The sequence below is a fragment of the Ambystoma mexicanum genome, chromosome 6p (genome assembly GCF_040938575.1).
Source record: "Ambystoma mexicanum isolate Mex_15411 chromosome 6p, UKY_AmexF1_1, whole genome shotgun sequence".
Taxonomy (NCBI): domain Eukaryota; kingdom Metazoa; phylum Chordata; class Amphibia; order Caudata; family Ambystomatidae; genus Ambystoma; species Ambystoma mexicanum.
Genome location: NC_090935.1, coordinates 18253324 through 18278600, shown reverse-complemented (window position 1 = coordinate 18278600; position 25277 = coordinate 18253324). Strand labels below are relative to the sequence as shown.

The 25277-nt window shown below is 46.2% G+C and overlaps 1 protein-coding gene across 2 annotated transcripts in view; it reads right to left on the bottom strand.

Annotated features, from left to right (window-relative positions):
• Positions 1-25277, bottom strand: part of LOC138511139 (zinc finger protein 432-like) — a 60140-nt gene that overhangs the window by 27319 nt on the left and 7544 nt on the right. For both annotated transcript variants that reach the window (XM_069626629.1, XM_069626630.1), the window contains exon 2: positions 19990-20064. The gene's annotated coding sequence lies outside the window, so the exon portion shown is untranslated. The remainder of the gene's footprint in view (positions 1-19989; positions 20065-25277) is intronic.

Here is a 25277-nt window from a genome sequence, read left to right as displayed (position 1 = left end):
CAATCCACCTTATCAAATGCCTTAGCTGCGTCGAGAGCCACTAAGACTAGTTTTTGGGAGTTCCGGGAGGCAAGGTCCACCAGGTTCAAGGTTCTCCGAATGTTGTCACCTGCTGTCCGGTGTAGGATGAAACCTGCCCGGTCGGGGTGAATGATCTTCGGCAAGATGCGATTTAAGCGGGTTGCTAGAATTTTTGAGTATATGTTTGCATCAATGTTTAAAAGTGCGATCGGTCTGTAGGACGTTAAGCTTCTTGGATCTTTTCCAGGTTTGGGCAGGAGGATGGTGGTTGATTCCTGCATCGATGGGGTCACTGATCCCGTTTCCCTGAAGGAGTTGAATAGGGTAACCAGGTGGGGGGTCAGTTGTGCTCTGAATATGAAATGTAAAACCTGGTTGAGAAGCCGTCTGGGCCGGGGGCCCGTGTTTTAAGTGATTTGATGGCCTCCTCAACTTCCTCCCCTGTAATGAGCTCCTCCAGTTCGTCTCTCGCTGTGTCGGAGAGACGGGGCACTGCTGCCTGCTGCAGGTATTCCTTCTGTTGTGATAAGTTTCGTGGGGTTGCCTTCATGATTTGGGTCAGGTAATCTATTGTGAGTCGTTGCTTTTCGGGCTCTGAATATAGTGTGACCCCGTTGGGATCACGCAGACCAGTGATCGTGTTGACGCGTCTCCGCTTGGCTATCTTGGCCACCAGGAACCTGTTCGCCTTGTTACCCTTCGCGTAGTATGACGGTTTGGCCTTCGCCATTAGTTGGGCGGTTTGTTCCGCATAGTGGGCTTCCAGTTTTTTCCTTGCTGTGCGAATGATCCGTTGCGTTTTGGGGGACCAGCCTTTCTCGTTGTGGAGTGCCTCGGCCTCTCTTAGTTCGTCCTCTAGAGCCATCCGGGTCTGATGCCTGTCTCGGTGGTAGGCCGCTCCTTGGGCAATTAGGGAGCCCCTGATTACTGCCTTCATGGCGTCCCAGTTGTTCGCTAACGAGGTGTCCGAGGCTGGATTTTCGTCAAAGAAATTTCTTATCCCTGTTGCGATCTTGTCCCTGGTAGCCATATTGTTAAGGATCGGGTCGTACAACGTCCATTTACGTGGGTTATTGAGGTTGGGGTTCTGAACCCGGAGTTCCAAGAGCACTGGGGCGTGGTCGGATATCGCTCTTGTGCCGATGGAGACTTCTTTGACAGAAGGGAAAGTTTGTGGGGAGATCAGGAACAGGTCAATCCTTGAAAAGGTGCGATGGACGAATGAGTAAAAAGAGAAGTCTTTTTCGTCGGGGTGGAACACCCGCCATGAATCTATTATCTCCAGGGACCTGAAGAGCCGGAGGAGGCTGAGTGCTTGGGTGAAGTCGCTTGGAGTCGGGGGGTGTGACCTGTCTTTGGTGGGGTCGGGAACCCCATTGAAGTCCCCACCGACTATCGTTTGGCCCTCCACAAAGTCAGCGAGAGGTGTGCCCAAGGAGTCATAGAAGTGTGATTGTCCAGTGTTAGGGGCGTACACCGAGACGAGGGTATATAGATCTCCCATTAGGAGGCATTGGACCGCTGTAAATCGGCCTTCCGGGCAGATTTTTGTTTCCAGAATCTGTGGGTTCAAGTCTTTCCTAAAGAGGATCGCTGTTCCTCCTTTTTTGTTTGTGCCAGAGGCAAAGAATTAGAGCGGGAATAGCCGGGAACGAAGCCGGGTCACGTCTACCGGCAGCAAGTGAGTCTCTTGGAGCATGGCTATCGCTGCGTCTTCGTCCCGGAGTTTCAGTAGGATTGCCTTTCGCTTGTTAGGGGAGTTCAGACCATTAACATTCAGGGAGAGGACCCGAAGCGTTTGGCGGTCCGCTGGAGTCTCACTCTCCTTTCCTTGGGTTAGGGGGGAGTTGTGGGCTGGTGATTCAGCTGCCATGTCTGTTGGGAAATCCCTTAATATCATCCTGCACTTGAGGTTTTAACGCGGAGCCCCAACGGGGGGCCGCAACTTTAACTGGAGGGTAGACCGACATTGTAAGTACGGGCTTACCCTCGGCCAACAGGGCCAACTGTCCCATCACGTATTGTGTACTGTGGGTTTCCAAGGAACAAAGGTTGCAAAGTATCCTTGGAGTGGGTATGAACCATGGGTATGGCCCGCCGCCACCGACATCAAGGCTCTTCAGTTCGAGAGAAAGGTGGCGGGTCTTAATTTTAGGTAAGGGCACTTGCGTCCAGGCTAAGTTGCTGACTGAACCTGGGACCGCGGAAGCGCCCTTGTTCATCTCTTTCTGTTGCTCCGCTGGGTTGACGACCATGATGTGCGTTTGGGCTTTGTGGAGGGGGGCGGCCCTGAGTCCTCAGTCCTCTCTGGGTTTGGCGTGGAAGGATCTCGGGGCGAGGCCGGATGCAAGATTCTCTCTGCGTCTTCCAGGTGACTGATCCGGCGTAGGGTGCCTTTATATGTAAACTGCAGAGCCGTCGGAAACAGCCACCTGTAACGGACCTGTTGCTCCTGAAGGAACACTGCCAGAGGTTGGAGAGCTCTTCTTTTCTGAAGAGTAAGTGGTGAGAGGTCCTGGTATATTTGAAGTGGAGTGCCCTGAACAGTGATCTCCTCTCCTTGGCGGCTGATCGCTGATATCGCCTCTTTGGTTGTGAAGAAGTGGACCCTGGTAATAACATCTGGGGGGGGGGGTCCGAATCTGTCCCTCGGCGCGGGCGGAGTCTGTGGGTCCGGTCTAGCAGGAGCTGAGATTTATCCAGATCCGGGAGTAGGGCCTCGAAGAAGCGTCCCACGTAGTCCGCTAACTTGCTGTCGGGGACAGAGATTGGGACGCCCCGAATGCGGAGGTTGTTGCGACGTGCCCTATTTTCAAGGTCTTCATGTTTGAACTCCAGGATCTCGTATTTGTGATGCAGGGAATCAATGGATCTTTGCATTTCCCCCAGCGTGGTAGTGTGATCCTGCGAATGGTCCTCGATTTCTCCGAGCCTCTGTTCGATCTCTGTAACCCTTTGGTCCGTCTGTTCAACTTTAGTGGTAAGTTCTGAGAGGCAGGCGCGGAACTCCGATTTAATGTCCGCCATGAAGGCTATCAGGTCTCCTTTGGTAGCGAGGGCGCCCCTGTCCTCTTGTGGCTTCTGTGGGGTCAGTTTCGGAGGGTCTTGTTTCTTGGGTTTTTCCGGTGCAGTAAACATGGCAAAGATATCTGTGCCCTTGCTCACCTTTGTTTGCCTAGACATGATGATCGTATTGGGCGGTCTTGATTGAAAGAGTAGCAGCGGGGCCCAGGGCAGTGGGAAGCTGCACTCGGGGTGTGTATCGCTCTCAACCCCCTCTCTGGTCCAGGTCTGGGCGAGTGGGCCGGGGCGCCCCAGGAAGCGTTTGGGGGGGCCTCTGAGTCAGGAACAGTGCAGGATGACCGACTGCTGCGTGAGGGGGGGTATGTTGCTGCGATGAGGCCCACGGGCTCAGGGCCTCTCCGGATGAAAGCGGTCATCTCGTTGCTTCCCAGCCCCTCCTCATGTCCCTATCGGTGGTCCTTCACTGATGGGGGACTCAGATCCCTCTGTGAACCTCCCATGTGCGGTTCCTTAATGGCGTCGGCTGTCGCTGAGAGGAGGTCACGACTCGCTCTACGTAGCGGAGGAGGGGAAAAGCCCGCTCTCCCGTTCCCCCGGAGTGTGCGTCGGGCTCTCAGGCCCCAGCAACCGAGGATGCACTCGTGTGTATTCCGGGCAGTCTTGGTATGAATCGGGTGGCTCTGTGCTGGAGTACGCTCCCCTCCTCCGACTCCCTGGCGCTCTAAAGCCCTGTCACCACCAGGTGCGGAGTGCGTTGCTGGGTTCCGGCTTGGCCGCCATCTTGTTTTCTTCAGCTGGTGACGGGGGAGAGGTTCGGCCGCTAAATTCTGGTAGAACGCCTCCTCGGTCTAAGGTTATGTTTGGACAAGTTGTGCCATGTCGGTTCTGGTCGCCTTAGATGGCATTGGCGACACGGTAACCCGCTTAGAACCGCCGGAAATGGACGGCGGCGGCGGGCATCCCACAGGCGGCCTAAGAGGAGTGACAACATTGATGGCGCTCCAAGCCACGCCCCCAAGCATTAGAAACATTTTAAATACGTCAAGCCAAAGGGTCTCCAATGAACATATGGGAGAAACGTGTAGAAGCACGTTGCTTTCCACTACTCTTTATTACATGAAAAGAAGGAAGGTACGATGAAAGATCCACACAAATCAGTGCATCAGCATATCGTTCTTTACGAATGTGAAGATTCTGAAGATCCATGATACCGGGCAGAATGTAGAATACATTTTTCAACTCGTGTTCGAAAACGAACTAGAAACTCTACGTTACCAAGTAGCACACACACACAAATAACAGGATCTCATTTATTAAACATGTCAGCTACTCAACCCCTTCAAAAGATGAGAAAGATAAACAAAGGAATACTGGTTCCGACATCATGCTAATGTATGTTGTATGTTAAGGAACCTAGGCCGACCCACATGGTTTGTCACTTCAAGCTGTGCAGAATACGCAGACTTGCATGACTTCCTATGCACTGCATGTCAGAATCTGAGGAATCAGATTCCCTTCTCACCTGTTTCGTCTTGGAGGACTTCTTCTTCGAAGGAGTCTTCTCTTTCTTTTGTGTGGCTCGGGGTTCGTGGAGGTAGGGGCGAGCCTCCCCTGACACCACCCTGCTGGTAGAACCAACCAGTCTAGCACCGAGGGCAGCTATCCAGGTAGGGCAGACCAGAGATGCATCTGGAAATCCATGCGGTCTTGATTCCAGGAAGGATATCTAGGAACGGTAAATCCAGGAGTCCAGGAAGAAACAATAGAATTGCAAACAGGCGAACGGCGGCGCCGCCACCGCCAGGAAAATGGTTGAATACTCAAGTCCAGCGGTTCAAGAGAGAACCAATAGATACGGGTCAGGAGCGAGGGAGTAACAGAAAGGGTGAAGCGAGAAGCGGCAAGTGCTAACGAGCCGCAGTATAGAGGCAGCGCAACCCAGAGGCGACATTACCAGAAAGACAAGAAGGGAACACTAGAAGCGCAGAGCACGGCAAACCACACCGAGCGTTGAGACGCACCAAACACATGTTTCAACAGCGCTTAAATGATGACGATGTCAACAAAGCCAGCCACTAGACCACACTAGTTTCATTTAGGCAGTGGCCATGTGTGAAGTAAAAATGGACGCCACCAAGCAGCGGCAAATATTCAGGCTGAAAGGAATGGACGGCCACATACAATCATGACAGCATGCCCCCTCCGGAACCCAACTCCACCGGGCTTGCCTGGATGAATCTGGTGAAATCGATAAACCAATCAGGGTGCATTCATATTGTATTTGGGTTCCCAGGTTCGCTCGCTAGGAGGATATCCTTTCCATTCGACTAGATACTGCAGACATCCTCTTGGCATCTTGACACCTCATATTCAAGCTTGTTTTTGAGAACCGGAGGAGGTCGCATTTGGATTCTTGTAGATGGGTGATAAGGTTTCAACAAGGAAGTGTGGAAGACTGGATGGATTCTCTTCCAGGATTTGGGGGGTCGAAGTCGAAAAGTCATAGGATTGATGATCTTGGCAATGGAGAAGGATCCATAAAAACGTGGCAACAATTTGTTTGGTGTTAGGTGCCTGGGCAGGTATCGTGCCGATAATCACACCTTGTCTCCAAGAGCATAAGCGGGTGAAGGCCGACGTTTGGTGTCTGTGAATCTCTTGATGTCTGTCCTGGCCTTTAGTAGATGTTCCTTGACATTTTTGTGCACATTTGTAAGGTCAGTTATCCATGCATCAACAGAGGGAATCGGAGAAGGATGAGACACAACTGTTAGAAAGACCGATGGATGGTATTCTAGATTGCAGAAAAAAAGGACTAGTTTTTCTAGTTGAATGTTACGAATTGTTATAGGCAAATTCTGCCACTGGCAGAAGAACCGACCTGTCATCCTGGACCTGGGAGGAAAAACACTGAAGATATTGTTCTAGTATTTGATTCACCCTTTCTGTTGGTCTTGGATGATAACCAGACGATAAAGCTCTTTGTATTCCCAGCAGACGGCATAAACGTTCCCAGAACCTGGAGTTATATTGAGGACGTCGATCCAATATGATTTTAGAGGGTAGACCATGCAGTTTGAAGATCTCTTTAACAAAGACTCTGGCCATGTCGCTGGCAGACGGTAGTTTTGTCAGGGGTGTGAAATGGGCCATATGCAAAAAAGGATCAATGGTGACCACGATAGCAGTATGACCCTGGGAAGGCGGAAGATCCACTAGGAAATCTGTGGCTATTGCTTCCCATGGACGAGAAGGGAGATCAGGTTGTAGAAGAAGGCCAGCTGGTTTTTGGTTGTCGTACTTGTTTTGCTTGCAGATTGCACATGTTCCGATATTGGATTCCACATCCTGGTGCATTCTGAGCCACCAGAATTGTCGTTGAAGAGTCCGGACTAAACACCACGATGCCTGGAAAAACAGGTGTCATGATAAAGATGAAGAATCCTTTCTCTGAGATTCAATGTTGGAATAACCAAGGCTGTGTCCTTGAAGAGCAGACCATCTTTGAATGTCAATGTCCATGGGTTATTTCTAACATTCTTTCCATCGGTCTGAAGGCTGGGTCTCATATCGGATCTCCTCTAGAAGTGTTCCCGCTTGGGCAATGAATATGGTATACGGAAACATCCTGGGAAGAGGCTGAGGCTCATCGGGGATGTAATCCTGATGCCTGGATAGGGCATCGGCGAGTGTATTGGCTGACCCTTGAATGTAGGATATCTGGAATTGGAATTGGGCGAAGAAGTAGGCCCAACGGGCTTGTGGACTGTTCCTACACTCCATGGACTGAAGTACTTGTAAGTTCCTGTGATCGGTTCGCACTTGAACCGGAAACCTGGCCCCCAGAAGGAGATGCCTCCAATATATGAAACGCTGACGGATGGCTAATAGCCCTTTTTCTAGTACCGAGTAGTGTGTTTCTCTAATGCTTAATGTTCTGGAGAGGTATGCGATAGGGTGTTCCAGATGGTCTTCTTGTTTCAGAACTGCCCCTATGGCAAATTCTGAGGCATCCGTCTCGACCAGGAAGGGCTTAGTGACATCTGGCTGTAGTAGCACTAGTTCTTCTGTGAATCGTTTTAGGTCATTGAAGGCTTTGTCTTGAGCTGAGGTCCAGATGTAGGGCACATCCTTCTTTAGTAGGGCTATGATTGGCTGGACAAGCAAGGAGAAATTTGGTATAAATTTCAGGTAAAAGTTTGCCAAACCCAGGAATGTCAGTGAAACTATTTGTTTCTCTGACAAAGGAGTGGGCCAGGAAGTAATGGCTGTAACCTTGGATGGGTCCACGGTGATACCTTGTGGGTTTATAATGAATCCCAGATACTTCACTGTAGTCACATGGAAGATGCATTTCTCGGCTTTCACCAGTAAATGATGCTCCTATAACCGTTGCAAAACCAAGGTCGCATTATCCTGATGCAAAGCTGGGTCCTTTGAGAACACCAGGATGTAATCCAGGAAAACGATGACAGATAGGAACAGCATATCAGAAAACACACTGTCCATAAATCGTTGAAACACCGGAGGGGCATTGGACAACCGGAAAGGCATGACCAGATATTCAAAATGTCCAAACGGAGTCCGGAAGGCGGTCTTCCATTCATCGCCATTTCTTATGCGGATGAGATGGTAGGCTCCTCTCAAATCCAATTTGGTAAACATCACGGCTCCCGTTAGTGCTTTCAGTATGTCCGATATAAGGGGCAGAGGGTATTGATCCTTTCTGGTGCATCGGTTTAGACCTATGTAGTCCAGGCATGGACATAGTTACTTGGTATCCTTCTAGGGCACAAAAAACAAGGAAGCCCCAGCCGAGGACTTGGAAGGACGGATGGTTCCATTAGCCAGGTTGGTATCTAGGTATTCTCAAAGGGCTATTTTCTCTGGTTCCGAAAGTACAAACATCCATCCAAAGGGTATGACTGCATCCTTATCAGTGTCGCTGGCACAGTCATCAGGTCTATGAGGGGGCAAGGATTGCACGATGGCTGTAGAAAAAACATCGGAGAAGGACTGATAAGCCTCAGGAACCTGGTTGATGTTACAAACCGTTATCTGTTGTCTCTTGGGTTGACCGGTTTTGGTTTCAACTTCCTGATGAGCTCATCCAGAAAGACAATGGGGGTCATTACGATCCAGGCGCTAATTGCGCCAACTTTACCACCATGGTGTAAACTACGTTTACACCATGGTGGATGGCAGATTTACTGCCCCATTCCAAGGTGAGTGGGGCGGTAAATCCCCATTTCCCATTTTCCCTTCCCCATTCCCATTTTTGCCCCATAGGGCATAATGGGAGAGGGGAAGGCGCCAATTACGCCACCGTAAGCATCATGTAATCAAATAGGTACACAGGATCCTATTTATATGTACCACATCTTACTCCACCAATAGGAACATAGATTATATTATAAAAGAAGGATAAGATGGCAAACTTCCTCTACTTCCACCCCTCCTTCTCCCCCAACGATTAGACACCTCTGACAGATTCTCCGGCACTACAGGTCTTGACAACATAGACTGCGTGCAACATTCCAAATTTCAAAAAACATTTTTGTTTAATACAGAATATTTAAATTAAAACATAAGATACTACCCAAACCTAACACAGTGTACAAAACTACCACTAAAACCTAAAAAATCTAAAAAGCTAAATTTCAAATAAACCACTTACAAATGAACACAGACGAAATCACATATCACAGTACATAGAAAAAACCTAAATGTGTCACTAAAACAACATATAATCCCAGCATGTTTCTGTTCTTTAAAGCCCCTTTCCGGCAAACATTCTTCAGGGGAACCTTTAAAACATCCACTATTCTTCTCAACACTGTGTTGAATGGGTAGTTTCAGGCAACCAGCCTGCAAAGAAGGGAAACAGAGGAAACTAATCAGATCCCTAGGGGAGGGGGTATTACCAAATGTAAAAGTGGAGTTGACTCAGGCAAGAGAACAATTCCACAAAAAGGTTTAGAAATTAAACCAATTAGATTTACCTTAATGTGGTGAATCTTCAACGCACGTCTGTAAATGACAGATAGGCTAATTTTTCTTCATTGAAAAACCAAGATACTTCAAAAGGCGTCTCAATCCGCCGAAAATATTGTCACACCTAGAAAGGACACGTCACACTACCAATGAGCCACAGATCACTACAGGACAACAGTCATGAATTGTTCAGGATATATTAAATAAAAATTACCTTCACGCAAGTGAAGCCACCCACAACGTGGGGCAAGGGGAGGAAATCCCTTGTAATGACAACCAAGTCTGCAAATGATTACAAAAGAGGACGCAGAACCAATCTGTAATATAAGAAGGGCGGTCACCAACCATCTCAAAGAGCATTAAAATGCACCGATAAACCACAGCTCCCAAATGTGTAAAAAAAGGGAAGAAAAGAAACCATTTCAAGCCCAGCCTAGGTCGTGCATTAGAGCTCATGCTTCCAAACAGTAGTGTCATACACCAGCGGTCTTCACAGCCATTAAATGTGTAAAAACATGCTGAACGTGACCAAGTAGTGAGAGATAGTACACAACACCTCAATGTTCAGTAAATAAAAAACTGCAGAAAAGGGATAATAGCCACCAACATCACTAAAAGTAATGTAGCTACTAAAGTTCAAGAACAACATGCTCACCTCTAGATTAGGAGAAACCAACTCCTCGCTAATGACTCGCGGGGTTTGAAAGAAGACTGTGCAGCACCAGCATGTGTTTTCACCAAGTGCAGCCAAACACTCGCCACTTCCTAGTAAACACTAAGAAAGGACTATACTTTTCGATTAAATACTAGCCGGCAAGAAAATACAGCGGCCATCTTTTACATGCAATCTTCCTAGTGAACACTAAGGAAGGACTACACTCTTCAGTTAGGTACTACCTGGAAGAAAAAAACTAGCGGCCATCTTTGCATCAAACCACCCAACAACAAAGGGAAGCAGTGTTGAGAAGAAAGTGCACTGGAGGGCGCAAAACCATTCAAAAGAAATCGACACAGCATTGCAAAAATCAAGCAACAGACATATGCACATTTTTGCAAATATAGATGGAACAAAATAAGGAAAATTCAAAAAAATTCAAAACACAGCCAAAATTGCAAACAATAGTCAGATAACAGAAAACATTTATGTTTGGCTGACCAGATGCCAATCAATACTCTCATTGAGCCCCAGAACATTACTTTGCAATTTAAAAATAATTTTTTGTTCCAGGTTCAATAATTTCTGGTCTGTCTCGTCTTTCCTATGGCCATGCACCTTTTTCAAAATAAACCACGTAAAGTCATTGCAGCCATGTTTCATATCAAGAAAATGTTTCACTAAAGGAGCTGCAATCACTTGATTTCTGATGCAGCTCCGATGTTCCACCATACGGACTTTACATTGTCTGTTAGTCTTGCCTACATAATATAGGCCACAGGGGCATGTGATTAAATACACAACATTGGATGTGTTACAGTTGGTCATTTCATTTACACACCCATTTCAGATTAGGTAAAATTTGTATATATCTAATCTCTTTAGTTTGGGCACACATACTACATTTACCGCAAGGAAAATGCCCTTTTATTTCCGGTAAACCCCATAACCTGGTTTGTCTCACCAGTGGTGTACTTTGCTCAGTTACATCATTCCTAATCAAAATGTTCCTTAGGTTTTGACTTTTTCTAAAGGCCACCAAAGGGGGCTAGGCTTCTTTTCCTCTGTATACCTTTTTCCAAGTTTTCATCACAATAGATTTAATTTTGTACGATAAATTTGAAAAAGTATTAACAAAAACAGTACCAATCTTTCTCTTTATTTTCACATTTTTCTCCAAAAGAGCCTTCCGATTATTATTGTATGCTCTTTTTGAAGCAGTCTTAATCACTCTAGGTGGATAGCCTTTGTTTCGCAGTTTCTGAGTAAGTGCGTCCGCACTTAGACGGAAATCCTCTTTTCTACTACTATTCCTTTTTAACCTTAAAAACTGCCCAAAAGGTAAGTTGTTTTTCAAATGCTTAGCATGATGGCTGTTAAAGTGCAGAAGAGAATTCTTGTCAGTAGTCTTTGTGTAGGGCTTCACTTTTAACACTCCATTCTCATGAAAGATGGTAATATCCAGAAAATGAGTCTCAAAGTCACATATGGATCCCGTAAATTTCAGAAAAAGATTCTGTTGGTTCAACCAGGTCATAAAGCACTCAGCTTCTTCTCTCGTGCCATCCCATACAATGAGTATATCGTCTATATACCTCAGCCACTTCCTCAACTGATGGATATAAGGATTAGTGGCTGGTAATACCCAGCCACTAATCCTTATATCCATCAGTAATACCCTCATACCCATACCCAGTAATACCCAGCCACTAATCCTAATATCCATCAGTTGAGGAAGTGGCTGAGGTATATAGACGATATACTCATTGTATGGGATGGCACGAGAGAAGAAGCTGAGTGCTTTATGACCTGGTTGAACCAACAGAATCTTTTTCTGAAATTTACGGGATCCATATGTGACTTTGAGACTCATTTTCTGGATATTACCATCTTTCATGAGAATGGAGTGTTAAAAGTGAAGCCCTACACAAAGACTACTGACAAGAATTCTCTTCTGCACTTTAACAGCCATCATGCTAAGCATTTGAAAAACAACTTACCTTTTGGGCAGTTTTTAAGGTTAAAAAGGAATAGTAGTAGAAAAGAGGATTTCCGTCTAAGTGCGGACGCACTTACTCAGAAACTGCGAAACAAAGGCTATCCACCTAGAGTGATTAAGACTGCTTCAAAAAGAGCATACAATAATAATCGGGAGGCTCTTTTGGAGAAAAATGTGAAAATAAAGAGAAAGATTGGTACTGTTTTTGTTAATACTTTTTCAAATTTATCGTACAAAATTAAATCTATTGTGATGAAAACTTGGAAAAAGGTATACAGAGGAAAAGAAGCCTAGCCCCCTTTGGTGGCCTTTAGAAAAAGTCAAAACCTAAGGAACATTTTGATTAGGAATGATGTAACTGAGAAAAGTACACCACTGGTGAGACAAACCAGGTTATGGGGTTTACCGGAAATAAAAGGGCATTTTCCTTGCGGTAAATGTAGTATGTGTGCCCAAACTAAAGAGATTAGATATATACAAATTTTACCTAATCTGAAATGGGTGTGTAATGAAATGACCAACTGTAACACATCCAATGTTGTGTATTTAATCACATGCCCCTGTGGCCTATATTATGTAGGCAAGACTAACAGACAATGTAAAGTCCGTATGGTGGAACATCGGAGCTGCATCAGAAATCAAGTGATTGCAGCTCCTTTAGTGAAACATTTTCTTGATATGAAACATGGCTGCAATGACTTTACGTGGTTTATTTTGAAAAAGGTGCATGGCCATAGGAAAGACGAGACAGACCAGAAATTATTGAACCTGGAACAAAAAATGATTTTTAAATTGCAAAGTAATGTTCTGGGGCTCAATGAGAGTATTGATTGGCATCTGGTCAGCCAAACATAAATGTTTTCTGTTATCTGACTATTGTTTGCAATTTTGGCTGTGTTTTGAATTTTTTTGAATTTTCCTTATTTTGTTCCATCTATATTTGCAAAAATGTGCATATGTCTGTTGCTTGATTTTTGCAATGCTGTGTCGATTTCTTTTGAATGGTTTTGCGCCCTCCAGTGCACTTTCTTCTCAACACTGCTTCCCTTTGTTGTTGGGTGGTTTGATGCAAAGATGGCCGCTAGTTTTTTTCTTCCAGGTAGTACCTAACTGAAGAGTGTAGTCCTTCCTTAGTGTTCACTAGGAAGATTGCATGTAAAAGATGGCCGCTGTATTTTCTTGCCGGCTAGTATTTAATCGAAAAGTATAGTCCTTTCTTAGTGTTTACTAGGAAGTGGCGAGTGTTTGGCTGCACTTGGTGAAAACACATGCTGGTGCTGCACAGTCTTCTTTCAAACCCCGCGAGTCATTAGCGAGGAGTTTGTTTCTCCTAATCTAGAGTTGAGCATGTTGTTCTTGAACTTTAGTAGCTACATTACTTTTAGTGATGTTGGTGGCTATTATCCCTTTTCTGCAGTTTTTTATTTACTGAACATTGAGGTGTTGTGTATTATCTCTCACTACTTGGTCACGTTCAGCATGTTTTTACACATTTAATGGCTGTGAAGACCGCTGGTGTATGACACTACTGTTTGGAAGCATGAGCTCTAATGCACGACCTAGGCTGGGCTTGAAATGGTTTCTTTTCTTCCCTTTTTTTACACATTTGGGAGCCGTGGTTTATCGGTGCATTTTAATGCTCTTTGAGATGGTTGGTGACCGCCCTTCTTATATTACAGATTGGTTCTGCGTCCTCTTTTGTAATCATCTGCAGACTTGGTTGTCATTACAAGGGATTTCCTCCCCTTGCCCCACGTTGTGGGTGGCTTCACTTGCGTGAAGGTAATTTTTATTTAATATATCCTGAACAATTCATGACTGTTGTCCTGTAGTGATCTGTGGCTCATTGGTAGTGTGACGTGTCCTTTCTAGGTGTGACAATATTTTCGGCGGATTGAGACGCCTTTTGAAGTATCTTGGTTTTTCAATGAAGAAAAATTAGCCTGTCATTTACAGACGTGCGTTGAAGATTCACCACATTAAGGTAAATCTAATTGGTTTAATTTCTAAACCTTTTTGTGGAATTGTTCTCTTGACTGAGTCAACTCCACTTTTACATTTGGTAATACCCCCTCCCCTAGGGATCTGATTAGTTTCCTCTGTTTCCCTTCTTTGCAGGCTGGTTGCCTGAAACTACCCATTCAACACAGTGTTGAGAAGAATAGTGGATGTTTTAACGGTTCCCCTGAAGAATGTTTGCCCGAAAGGGGCTTTAAAGAACAGAAACATGCTGGGATTATATGTTGTTTTAGTGACACATTTAGGTTTTTTCTATGTACTGTGATATGTGATTTCGTCTGTGTTCATTTGTAAGTGGTTTATTTGAAATTTAGCTTTTTAGATTTTTTAGGTTTTAGTGGTAGTTTTGTACACTGTGTTAGGTTTGGGTAGTATCTTATGTTTTAATTTAAATATTCTGTATTAAACAAAAATGTTTTTTGAAATTTGGAATGTTGCACGCAGTCTATGTTGTCAAGACCTGTAGTGCCGGAGAATCTGTCAGAGGTGTCTAATCGTTGGGGGAGAAGGAGGGGTGGAAGTAGAGGAAGTTTACCATCTTATCCTTCTTTTATAATATAATGTAATTAGCATCATGGCAGGTTAGCGCCATGGATTTTAACGGCTGCTAAAAGCAGCCGTTAAAATCAGAATAGGCGTTAAGGGTTAACGACGGCGTTAACCCTTAACGCCTGGGTCGTAATGAGGCCCAATGTGCTAGGCAATATTCCGATCCCAGGAATAGAGAGCCCGATGCCCAGTTGATGAAAGGATTGTGGCGGCATCCCCAGAACAACAGGGTAATGTGCAGCTCTTATGATGTCAAAACACACTCTTTCCCGATGGTTGTTGATGGACAGCAGGAGTTCTGTTTGTTGAGTAATGGGTCCGGAGGACAAGGGTCGTCCGTCAATTCCTTCCACAGCCTGCACTAATTCCTTGGATTCTCTAGGGATCTCATTTTGGAGAGCCCACTGTTCATCCAAATAAATGCCCATGGCACCGCAATCAACCAAGGCCAGGACCAGAAATCTTTTTCCTGGGGCTGGGGTCAACGTTACTTTAAGGATAACCAGGGTGCAAACTTGAGCCGGCCCCAGTGAGGCGGAAAAAAAGGAGCGATCGATGTTCTCCCGAAGCTGGGCTCCATTCAGAATCGGGAGCTGGCGTTTCCCCGACTGTCTTGGTGGGGCGATAGGACAGTTCCTGACCAGATGTTTGTCAGAGGCGCAAAACATGCATAGGCCACTGCTGATTCTTCGTGTCCTTTCCTCAGGAGTCAAGGGTCCTCTCCGAGCTCCCAACTGCATTGGTTCTGCTTCTGTTTGAGCTGTTGAAGGAGCGTCTCTGGGGTTGGGATATACTGGCAAAGGTCTTGACTCAGGTGTACGACAGTCTTTTCTCAGCTTTTCTCTCCTGGAGACGGAAGTCTATCTGCAAGGACTGATCCAGAAGAGTCTGGAAGGATCCCGGATGGCCCACTGTGGCTAATTCATCCTTCACCTCAGCACTGAGTCCTTTTCTAAATAGAGTGAAGCATGCCTCAGGTGACCAATCTGCTTCTTTTGCCAGCTGCTTAAATCGAGTCACATAAGTCAACATATCCTGGTTGCCTTGTTGGAATTCAAGCAGCGTCTCTTGAGATGAAAATACTTGCTCTAGATGATCAAACATGGCTTTGAATGCTTTGATGAATCCATCGTAGTTGTCCAACAAGGGGTCCCCAACCGCTATCAGCGGCGTTGCCCATGCCAGAGTGTTCCCAGTAAGATGAGATACAATGAGGCCAACCTTAGCCCTGTTTGTCGAAAAATAGTATGGCTTAATCGTAAAGTGTACTATACACAAGACCAGGAAGGAACGCAATGCTTTTGGGGCACCATCATATCTCTCCACTATGCCTCCTGTAGAAGCACTTTCCTGGAATGCTGAATCCCTGGATAGCACAAGCTGTCGTAATGCAGAGTTCTCTGCCTTGACATTCTGAACTTCAGTTGATAGTTCTTGCTTGCCTCGCAACAAATCCTGGAGTGAGGGATCCATCTTGGCAGACCTGTCAATCTGTTGGCGTCTCAAACTGTCAGAATCTGAGGAATCAGATTCCTTTCTCACCTGTTTCGTCTTGGACGACTTCTTCTTCAAAGGAGTCTTCTCTTTCTTTTTTGTGGATCGGGTTCGTGGAGGTAGGGGCGAGCCTCCCGTTACGCCACCCTGCTGGTAGAACCAACCAGGCTAGCACCGAGAGCAGCTACCCAGGTAAGGCACACCGGAGAAGGGTCTGGAAATCCACACGGTCTTGATTCCAGGAACAGTAAATCCAGGAGTCCAGGAAAAAACAATAGAATTTCGTACAGGTGAACGGCGCCGCCAGGAAAATGGTTGAATACTCAAGTCCAGCGGTTCAAGAGAGAACAAATAGATAAGGGTCAGGAGCGAGGAGGTAACAGGAAGGGTGAAGCGAGAAGCGGCAAGTGCTAACTAGCTGCAGTAAAGAAGAAAGGCAGCACAACTCAGGGGCGACAATACCGGGAAGACAAGAAGGGAACACTAGAAGCGCTGAGCACGGCAAACCACACAGAGCGTTGAGACGCACCGAACACGTCTCAACAGCGCTTAAATGAGGACAATGGGCCTCATTACAACCCAGGCGTTAAGGGTTTAACGGCGCCGTCGGCGCCGTTAACCCTTAAAGCCTGATTACCATTTTAACGTCTGCTTTTAGCAGGCGTTAAAATGCAAGGCGCTAACCCGCCTTGGTGCTAATTACGGCACCGTAATTTACGGTGCCGTAATTAGCGCCTTCCCCACTCCCATTATGCCCTATGGGGCAAAAATGGGAATGGGGATTTACCGCCCCACTCACCTTGGAATGGGGCGGTAAATCCGCCATCCACCATGGTGTAAACAGAGTTTACACCATGGTGGTAAAGTAGGGAATTTACCGCCTGGGTTGTAATGAGGCCTGATGTCAACAAAGCCGGCCACTAGAGCGCACTGGCTTCTTTTGGGCAGCGGCCATGTTTGAAGCAAAAATGGACGCCGCCAAGCGGCGACGAATCCTCCAGGCTGAAAGGAATGGACGGCCACGTAGAATCATGACACTGCAAACCAAAATAAAGAAGGAATAGACATAAACGGTCCAGGAGAACTCTGTTCTCTTGATCCTGTCAATGGGCCTCATCACGAGTTGGGCGGTAACACCAGCGGTATTACTGCCGGCGGTATTAGCCCTACCGCCAAACCGCCCAGCACTATTAGCGCCGGATCACGGGTTTGGCGGTAATGGTATTCCCCATTCTCCACTGAGCCCATTCAGGAATGCCCCATTCCCCATTGGGCTCAATGGGGAATTTTCACGCTCTTACCGCCCGGCGGAGAATTTTCAGTGGATTTCCCCCCCAGCTCAGAGCTGCAGAGAAATCCACCGAAGCCCTGATTTGGCGGACCCTTAAATCCGGGGTTAATAGCGCGACCGCCGGATTTAAGGGTTACTGCCAAACTCGTGATGAGGCCCAATGTGTCAAGATACATCGCCACCGTTTCATTGACATGCTGCAATTCACCCACTCCATCGGAGAAGTAGAAGGAAAGAATAAGAATCCAGAGGAGCACCACACATCCACATGCTTTTGTGCATAAAAGACGCTCCAGTGAGAGGCCATGTCAGTGATGACACAGTTTTAAAATGTATTGAATACATTACCTGTAGCGTCTTCTGTTAGGCACAGAGTAAAAGGCAAACCTCCCAAAAAGCACATACAAAATAATTAAAAGAGATGAGGCATCCAAGTACATCAATAATTACAATTCTATCATTGCCCTCTTATGGTATTGCAATACATTGCGGACAATTCAACTTCCGTTGAAAGGTATGTCACTGCCTATCTTACCAAAGCTGAGAAGACTGAGCTAAAAGACCTTTGGGATGATATTTCATCCAACAAAACCCTATCACAAAAAGTGTACAGCCTTGGTATCACAATGCTGCACAGAGAACGCAGGCCGTACAAAGCTGCACATTGTTTAACAGGTACAGCCTTATATGGAACATCAACATTCTCTGGCTCAACCTTGTTCGCGCTTAATCGCGAAAAACAGTACTTCAATCCTATCAGGAAATTGAAACAATAGCCACAATTGATCCCAACAGCCAAGATAAAACGATTTGATTGACACATACTATCCAAACAGATGTACTGCTTTGGAAAACATGTTCCTATACGTCATAGCCCAAAACTATTGCTACACAAATGTTTTGCCAGATGAGACAACAGGCAAATATTCCATCTTAAATTGTGAAGGAAGCCTAGTAAGGCTTACCAAATCCAGCCTAATTAACCTTAACCATGTAAAGTTATGTTTGGTGACCATAACAAATTTGAAGCTGCATTCAAGGCAAATGAAAGCAATATAACAAATGACAATTTTAAACAGTAAAACGAAATGTTAAGCAATGAACGCCAACAAGAAGAAAAAATAGAAACAATACCAGAGAAAGACACTCCTGAAGGCAGTCAACCGTCTCTTACAGGAAGCCAAGAACCACTTGGAGAACCACTCATTCAAAATGAAGCATAAATTAGAACACATCTAATACACATTTAAACACAATGGTTCAAACAAAATGTACAAAAAGATGAAGGAGCATCTCTGGTAGCTCCTGGATCCCCTGCCGTAGCACCTGCCTACTGGGCGATGCCTGCACCCAGGAGCTGGTTTGAACTCCTGCTCATTGAATCTCAGTTTTGAACCGTGCAAATAATGCTGCCAATTGTCAGCAGAAGCTGTGAATGAAGTACGTAGAATTCTATGACAAATAAAAATCCTCCTAGTAGATGAAGTAAGCATTCATTCATCTACGAATGCAGGAAATCCTAAAAACTTGTCATGAAGAACTGTTTGGAGGAAACATGTTATTGTTTTTAGAGACCTCTTACAGTTAACACCAGTGAAGGGTCAACCCATATTCAAAACATTAGGACACAAAGGGCCTCATTACGACCCTGGCGGAATGGGTTTAAAGGCGCCGGTAAAGATCCCTATGGGGGCTCAAATGGGGATGGGTAAATTGAATGAGGAATTACCGGGTCCTCCAAGGTTGGAATGGCTCGGTAATTCCTCATTCAAGGAACCCGAACCCGAGTTTGTAGGCCCAAAGAACGCCATAATACACTCTGCAGCATTGGCAAATGTCAATCTGTGACATTGTGGGGAAGTGTGTGTGTACACATTTTAAAAGATCTATGGTAGTGTGACAAGTCAGCCCCAGAAACAAGCTCTGTCAATACCAGGCAAAACAGCTGTACGAAAGGCTGGCATGAGAAGGCAGTGTTTGTTTACTTGATAGACTTGGTAATCTGCCAATGACATACAGAGAAACACCTGCAGGGACCTTTTCTCTAAGGTGTGGCTTGTTTTTCTGTTGTTGCTAGGAGACACAGGAGCCTGAAACGGAAAATGTCCGTTATGAGTGGGCATATTAGTTGCCGAGTGAAAAGAAGTCAGTTGTACGTTTTGTGGAGATAATTGTTGCGCCGTTGCGCTAAGGAGCTGATCCAACTTACTGAGGATCCCTGAAAAGGGCAGGTCCGCCTGCCGTGGTGTCGGCGAATCGTTTATGTTAGACGCGGCTTCGAAGAGCCGTGTGTTCACTGAGGGGCGTATTACGCCGGCGACGGCGCTGAGAGCAGTGGCTGAGCCTTGCAGACAGCTGATAGCCTACCGAGCCTCCGTAAGCCAATCGGAGGGATAAAGGTTGAAGAGAGGACGAAGCAACGGTTCCGGCAACAGAAGGGAGGTTGTCCCTAAAGAGACCAATTGCAGCGTCGTTGATGCCCATAAGCTATGCCCCATAGAAAGTGAAAACCGGGCATTGAGGAACGAATATTTCTCTCACTTTCAAAGGCAAACAAAGTCACACGGGGTGACAGGAGAATTCCGCACGGCGGAATGAAGAGCAATAAGATTATATTAAAAGTTGATACACAGGAAAACATAAGTTTCAAGTAAAAGAGACTGCCTAATCCCTACTTTAAAGTTCGTATGAAAAGGTTTGCATTTAATGTTACACACAAGTTAAGATTATCCAGTTAAAAGGGACAATAACGAAGTAAAGCCACAGCAACGACAAAGGTTTGAGACTACATGAGAGGTAATATAACTATTGACAATATTTAAGAGTGAAAGAAGGTTTAAAGAGGGAGTTTGAGCACGAGAAGGGGCTACAATCTAGACAAGAAAGAAAGAAAGTCAAAGAAAGGAAAGAAAGAAGACACTAGAGACTTACCAACATACTTACCTTCACAAAGAGGGTTGGTCTTCTACAGAGGCTGTCGCAGATTCTGCAACCTGTATCCTTTTCATTTGTTTGAACCTGAAAGATTAAAAAAAAAAAAACATTAGTTGAGAGAAGAGTTAATAAAGTTATATTGTTAACAAATACTACAGTTTCAGTCTGTTACTCTTATCCCCACCTTAAGGCTGGTGACAGGTAACAACCCTTTAGTTATGGTTAAGTTGCTCAACCTATCAGAAGATCAGTTTTTGCGCGTCTTCTAACTTTGGCTCAGTTCGATTAATGCTCACAAAACTTTGCAAAGTATATAATGGCAGAGGTGTTGAGGTACGCCAGGGGTTTCAGTGTGGACGGCTATGCAAGCTGCTAGACCAGAACTGGATAGCCATAGATTCCTCTAGCCTGCCTCCCCCTCCCCCTCCAACCTACTTCTGCAGGAGTCTGTCCTGATACATTCTGGTTTCACCATCACCGTCTTGTGGCCAATGTTGGATTTGACTTTTATGGACTACATTGATTCAAGGTGTGTCACCCTTCATCAACTCTCATGCTGGACTTCCTTTGCATCTTGTACTCATGGTGGCCCTGAATCATGCTGTTCCCATCTTCATCTTGTATCCAGGCTTGCAACATTATGTGTTACTACTGACTTCTGCAATTGTATTCGCTCTTCCCTCTTGCTTCTCTACTCTTTTTGACTGCTTACTCTCTGTTCTCTCCTCCTCTCCCTTTCCCCCTTCTCCCATTTCCTCCCCTTACTTTATTCTATGCACTTACTCTATCAGAATTGTCCCTGGACCTGGTATGATAGCAACCTTGTCTGTCTCCTCCCCCCTCCAGCACTATCTGAAATGTCATCAGGCCTAGTACGATAGTCGCTTGTTTTGTTCCTCCCCTCCCTTCTGCACCCCTCTCCCTCACCTTTTGTTTTTCTCCGGCTCTACCAGAAATGTCGTCAGACCTAGTATGGTAGTGGCATGTCTGTTTCCATTTCCTTCCCACTCTCCCCCTCCCTTCCTTATCTATGTCTTAGCTCTTGCACTATCTGAAATGTCGTAAGGCTGAGTATGATAGTTAATTTCATGTCCTTACTGTTCATGGCCTGTAAGAATGTCATTCTATTTTCCCTTGTTCCCTCCCTTGCCTTGAAGCACCTTGAAACACATTGGGCCTCATTACGAGTTTGCCGGTCTGGATACAACGGTACCGGTAAGCTTGCTGGTACCTTTGTATCAGGACCGGCAAACTCTGAGTTGTGCTTGCGGGTGCCTTTCATTCTGCCAGGTATGACCTGGCTGAATGAAAGGCACCCGCGAACACAGCATGCCTGTAGCACCGGCACTGTAATGATTGCTGCCGGTGCTACAGGCATCCCCATTCCGGCACCCACGAAAGGGCAATTACCGGGTACGGCAAAGCTGTAATGACCCGGTAATTGCCCATTCGCGGGTGCTGGAATTTTCACGAGTTTGGCGGCCGCCGTGCCTGTGTTACAGACGTGGCTACCGTCAAACTTGTAATGAGGTCAATTGTGTATAGGCACTTTATAAATAAAATATATCATATGTGTGGTTTCGTCAATCAGGGCAAAGTTATAGGGGCTCTCAAAACGTTTGAAATCCAAATAGACATGAATGGAAAAACATTTTGCTCATGGCTACAGCCCAAACCCTTGGATGAATTTGCACCAATCTTGCGTGAAGAGCAGTGGCCTGATACTGAGAGCATGCTTTTTTTAATTTGGTGTTAAGCCAGTCAGTAGATTTTTAAAAATGTCCATAAAGTAGGACCCAAAAAGTTAGTAATATCTGTCCACTGACCCACTTCCGGATTTGGTGTCCGCGGAAGCCTCTGAACCAATCAGGGAACAGCGTGACGTTCGCGGACATGATACGTGCCCGCTGATTGAGGAGTGTCAAATGTTTTGAAACGTCCGCCATATTGGATCCGCGAATGCCGGTCAGCATCCCGTCTCAGATGTATAAAGCCTATATGCAGACCTGGACATAGTAGTGGGCATAGTCTCAGATGTACAAAGCCTATATGTAGACCTGGATGTAGTAGGGTGCCTGGTCTCAGATGTACAAAGCCTATATGAAGACATGGCGTAGTATGGAATAGCTCAACATTAGTGTGTCTGAGACTTAGCATTTGTTCATCTCAGTGACTTTGTTGGCTTCAGAAGCATTGAGATTTTGATGACACACTCTGCAGAGACTGTAAAGTCTTCCTAGGTAAGTGTAAGACCATGGAATGAAAATATACTGCAATGTAAAGATTAGTTTCACAGGCAGAATTATAGGCAGCAATGTTCTCCTTACCACTCTCAACCACAGCCTGCGCCCAAGGGCACCACCAACCTCCACACCTTTCACTCTGAAACAAAGTCGTTATCACACCAGATCTAGCCACCTCCCTCCTCACCTCACTCCCACCACTCTCCCTCCAGGAAGACCGCCTCCCATCATAACTCTCGACCTCTGGCTCACGAACACCCTCAGGCCCCACAACCAGGTGGTACACCGCCAACCGCAAATCGCTAAAAACCCTCAAGCACTGTCTGGAACAGACCCAGAGAATCAACCCAACTGCCCAGAACAAAACTGCCCTAGCAAGGCTAATATGGGAATACATATTGGAAATCCTAAAAACCAAGAAAGCATTCTATGGTAACAGAATCTCAAATTCTCGCAACCCGAGCAAGGAACTGCATAGAGTCATTTCTGAATTCAATTCTCTGCTCTGCTCTACTCCCTGCCTCCATACCCAACTCCCAATCCTTATGCAATGCCTTATCATAACACTTTCACAACGTCACCATCGACAGACCCTCCGCCCTCATCTCTAAATCATAAATAATGCCCCACCCCATACCCATCTACAGCCCGCACGCCTTCCAAAACCCCTTCCTTTACAAACCTTCGCCTCTTCCTCTCCAATTTCACACCAGGAGTTCAGCTCACTCATAGCACAAAGCTGCCCATCAGGGACGTCCCCCCCACCCACCTGGTATGCCTGCCCGCCCGTCCTCCTCAAAAACATCCTAGCCTCAACATATGCAGGCAGTATTGCACGCTCAATCCTCAACCACTCCCTAACATAAGGAACTTTCCCAAAAACCTTAAACCTCCTACGTCAAACCCCTCCTCACAAAACCCACGCTCGACGCACTCCCCCCCAGAACTACTGGACCATCTCCAACACCCACTTCATGGCCAAACTCATGGACCGCACAGCATAAAAGCAGCTTGGCCATTTCACTGAACGCAACAACCTCCTGGACCCCGCCCAATCTGGCTTCAGATCACTCAGTGAAACGGAGTCTTCCCTAGTGTCCGCCTGGGGCAACCTAAAAAGAACAGCGGACTCAGAGGATCGAGCTGTACTCATTCTCCTTGACCTCTCTGCCGCCATTCGATACCTTTGAAAACACCATTCTCCTAGACAGGCTACACTCTTTAAGCATCAAAAACACTGCCCTCATTTGGATCTCCTCCTTCACCATCAATCGCTCACAAATCACGCTCCTCCACCCTTTCACCTCTACTTCAAGACCAGCACCAAAAGGGGTGTGCAAGGAGCATCCCTATCTACCCACCTCTTCAACATCTATCTGAACCTACTCCCCACAATCTCACCTACTACAACTACTCAGACGCCCAGATCATCCTTAAAATCCCAGAAATCGCCAGGCTCCAACCGTCCAGATCTGTCATCATGCCTCTCGGATATTGACCACTGGATGATGACCAACCACCTCATTCTCAATCCTCGGATAACTGAAATCCTAGTCTACGTGAAAACAGCGCTCTTTCCCCAACCTATTCCTTGGCCTCAATCCCTAAATCAGCCCCTTCTCCCCCACTGGCAACCTCCACCTGGGTAAAAAGCCCTGGATGCACACTGGACACGTATGCATCCCTCTCCCAACACAACAACTCCATATCCAGAACCTCTTTGCTCCATCTATGCATCCTCAGGCATATCTTCCCATACCTCACCTATTTATTTATTTATTAATTTTATTTGCATTTTTAAAGTGCACAACTGCCCTCGGGCATCGTGACGCTGTTACAAGAAACTTTACTTGGCATAGGCGAATATAACGAAGACATCCTCACTGTTTGTCTGCCATCATCTCCATCATCCTCTCCCACTTTGATGGACACTCAGATCTGGCACAGCATTTCTCCTAGTTGTCCCACATTACAACTCCACCAGACTGGGCGGATGATCTGGACCTCTGTCCCTGCACATCCGCAACATTGGCATTCACTTGGCCTTCAGAAAGGTCCTCAAAACCTGGCTCTTCCTTGCCTCCTCTTGAACACTCTTGCACTCTAAACTGTCAATACATGCACATAAACACTCGCCCAATCCTAACAATATCACCTATGCACCCATACCTCCACGGATGCCAGCACCGTTCACAGCAGCACAGAGTGAAAATTTCACCCCTCACCTCACCCACAGATGATCGACTATGCACTGCCCAGACTTTTAATCCGGGGAGACCACAACTGGCGAGACCAGCCATTTGCGTTGGACCGAGAAAAACGACATAGAAGATGAACTTCATCCAATTGTATGCTATGTTTACCTTGCACCATGTCTGTGGACACAGCCCGCAGGCACGGCCACCCGCCCATGCACTCTAGAATGATGTGATATGATAGTTTATTGATATAGCGCCTATACACAATGGGCCTCATGACGAGACCGGCGGTAGCCATACCGGAAAAACCGGCAGGCTGCCGCCCGACCCGTAATACCATTCTGCCTCCGTGATTGCTGGAATCACCGGGGCATTACAACCCCAGTGATCCGGTAATTCTGGAGGCGGAATTCTGTAAATCCCCATTCCCATGGAGTCCCATAGGACAAACCATACACAAAATGTCAGCCTAGCTGGGCACACATGGAATGTCCGATACTAGCACGCTATCCTAAAGCACCAATAGTAACCCGCTCACGTGCCTGACCTCAGGGATGCTAACTGGAGCTTAGCCAGAAAAGTCCTAATCTGTCAAAATGCACACACACACACATCTTTAAAATAACTATTATAATCTCCCACACATGTACTGCAGTCCCCGAAAGCGTTCCAACCATAAAGCACGCTGAGGCCATACAAATGGGGAAAAGGCGCTATATAAATGACAAACACAATAGTGAAAATGCATATTGAGACACAATGGCCGATTCATGGAATTAATGTGCGCAGAAAATTTCGGCGCAAGCGTGTGAAAACGTGCGATTCGCAGTGCAAGTGGAAAAATCGCAGTGCAAGT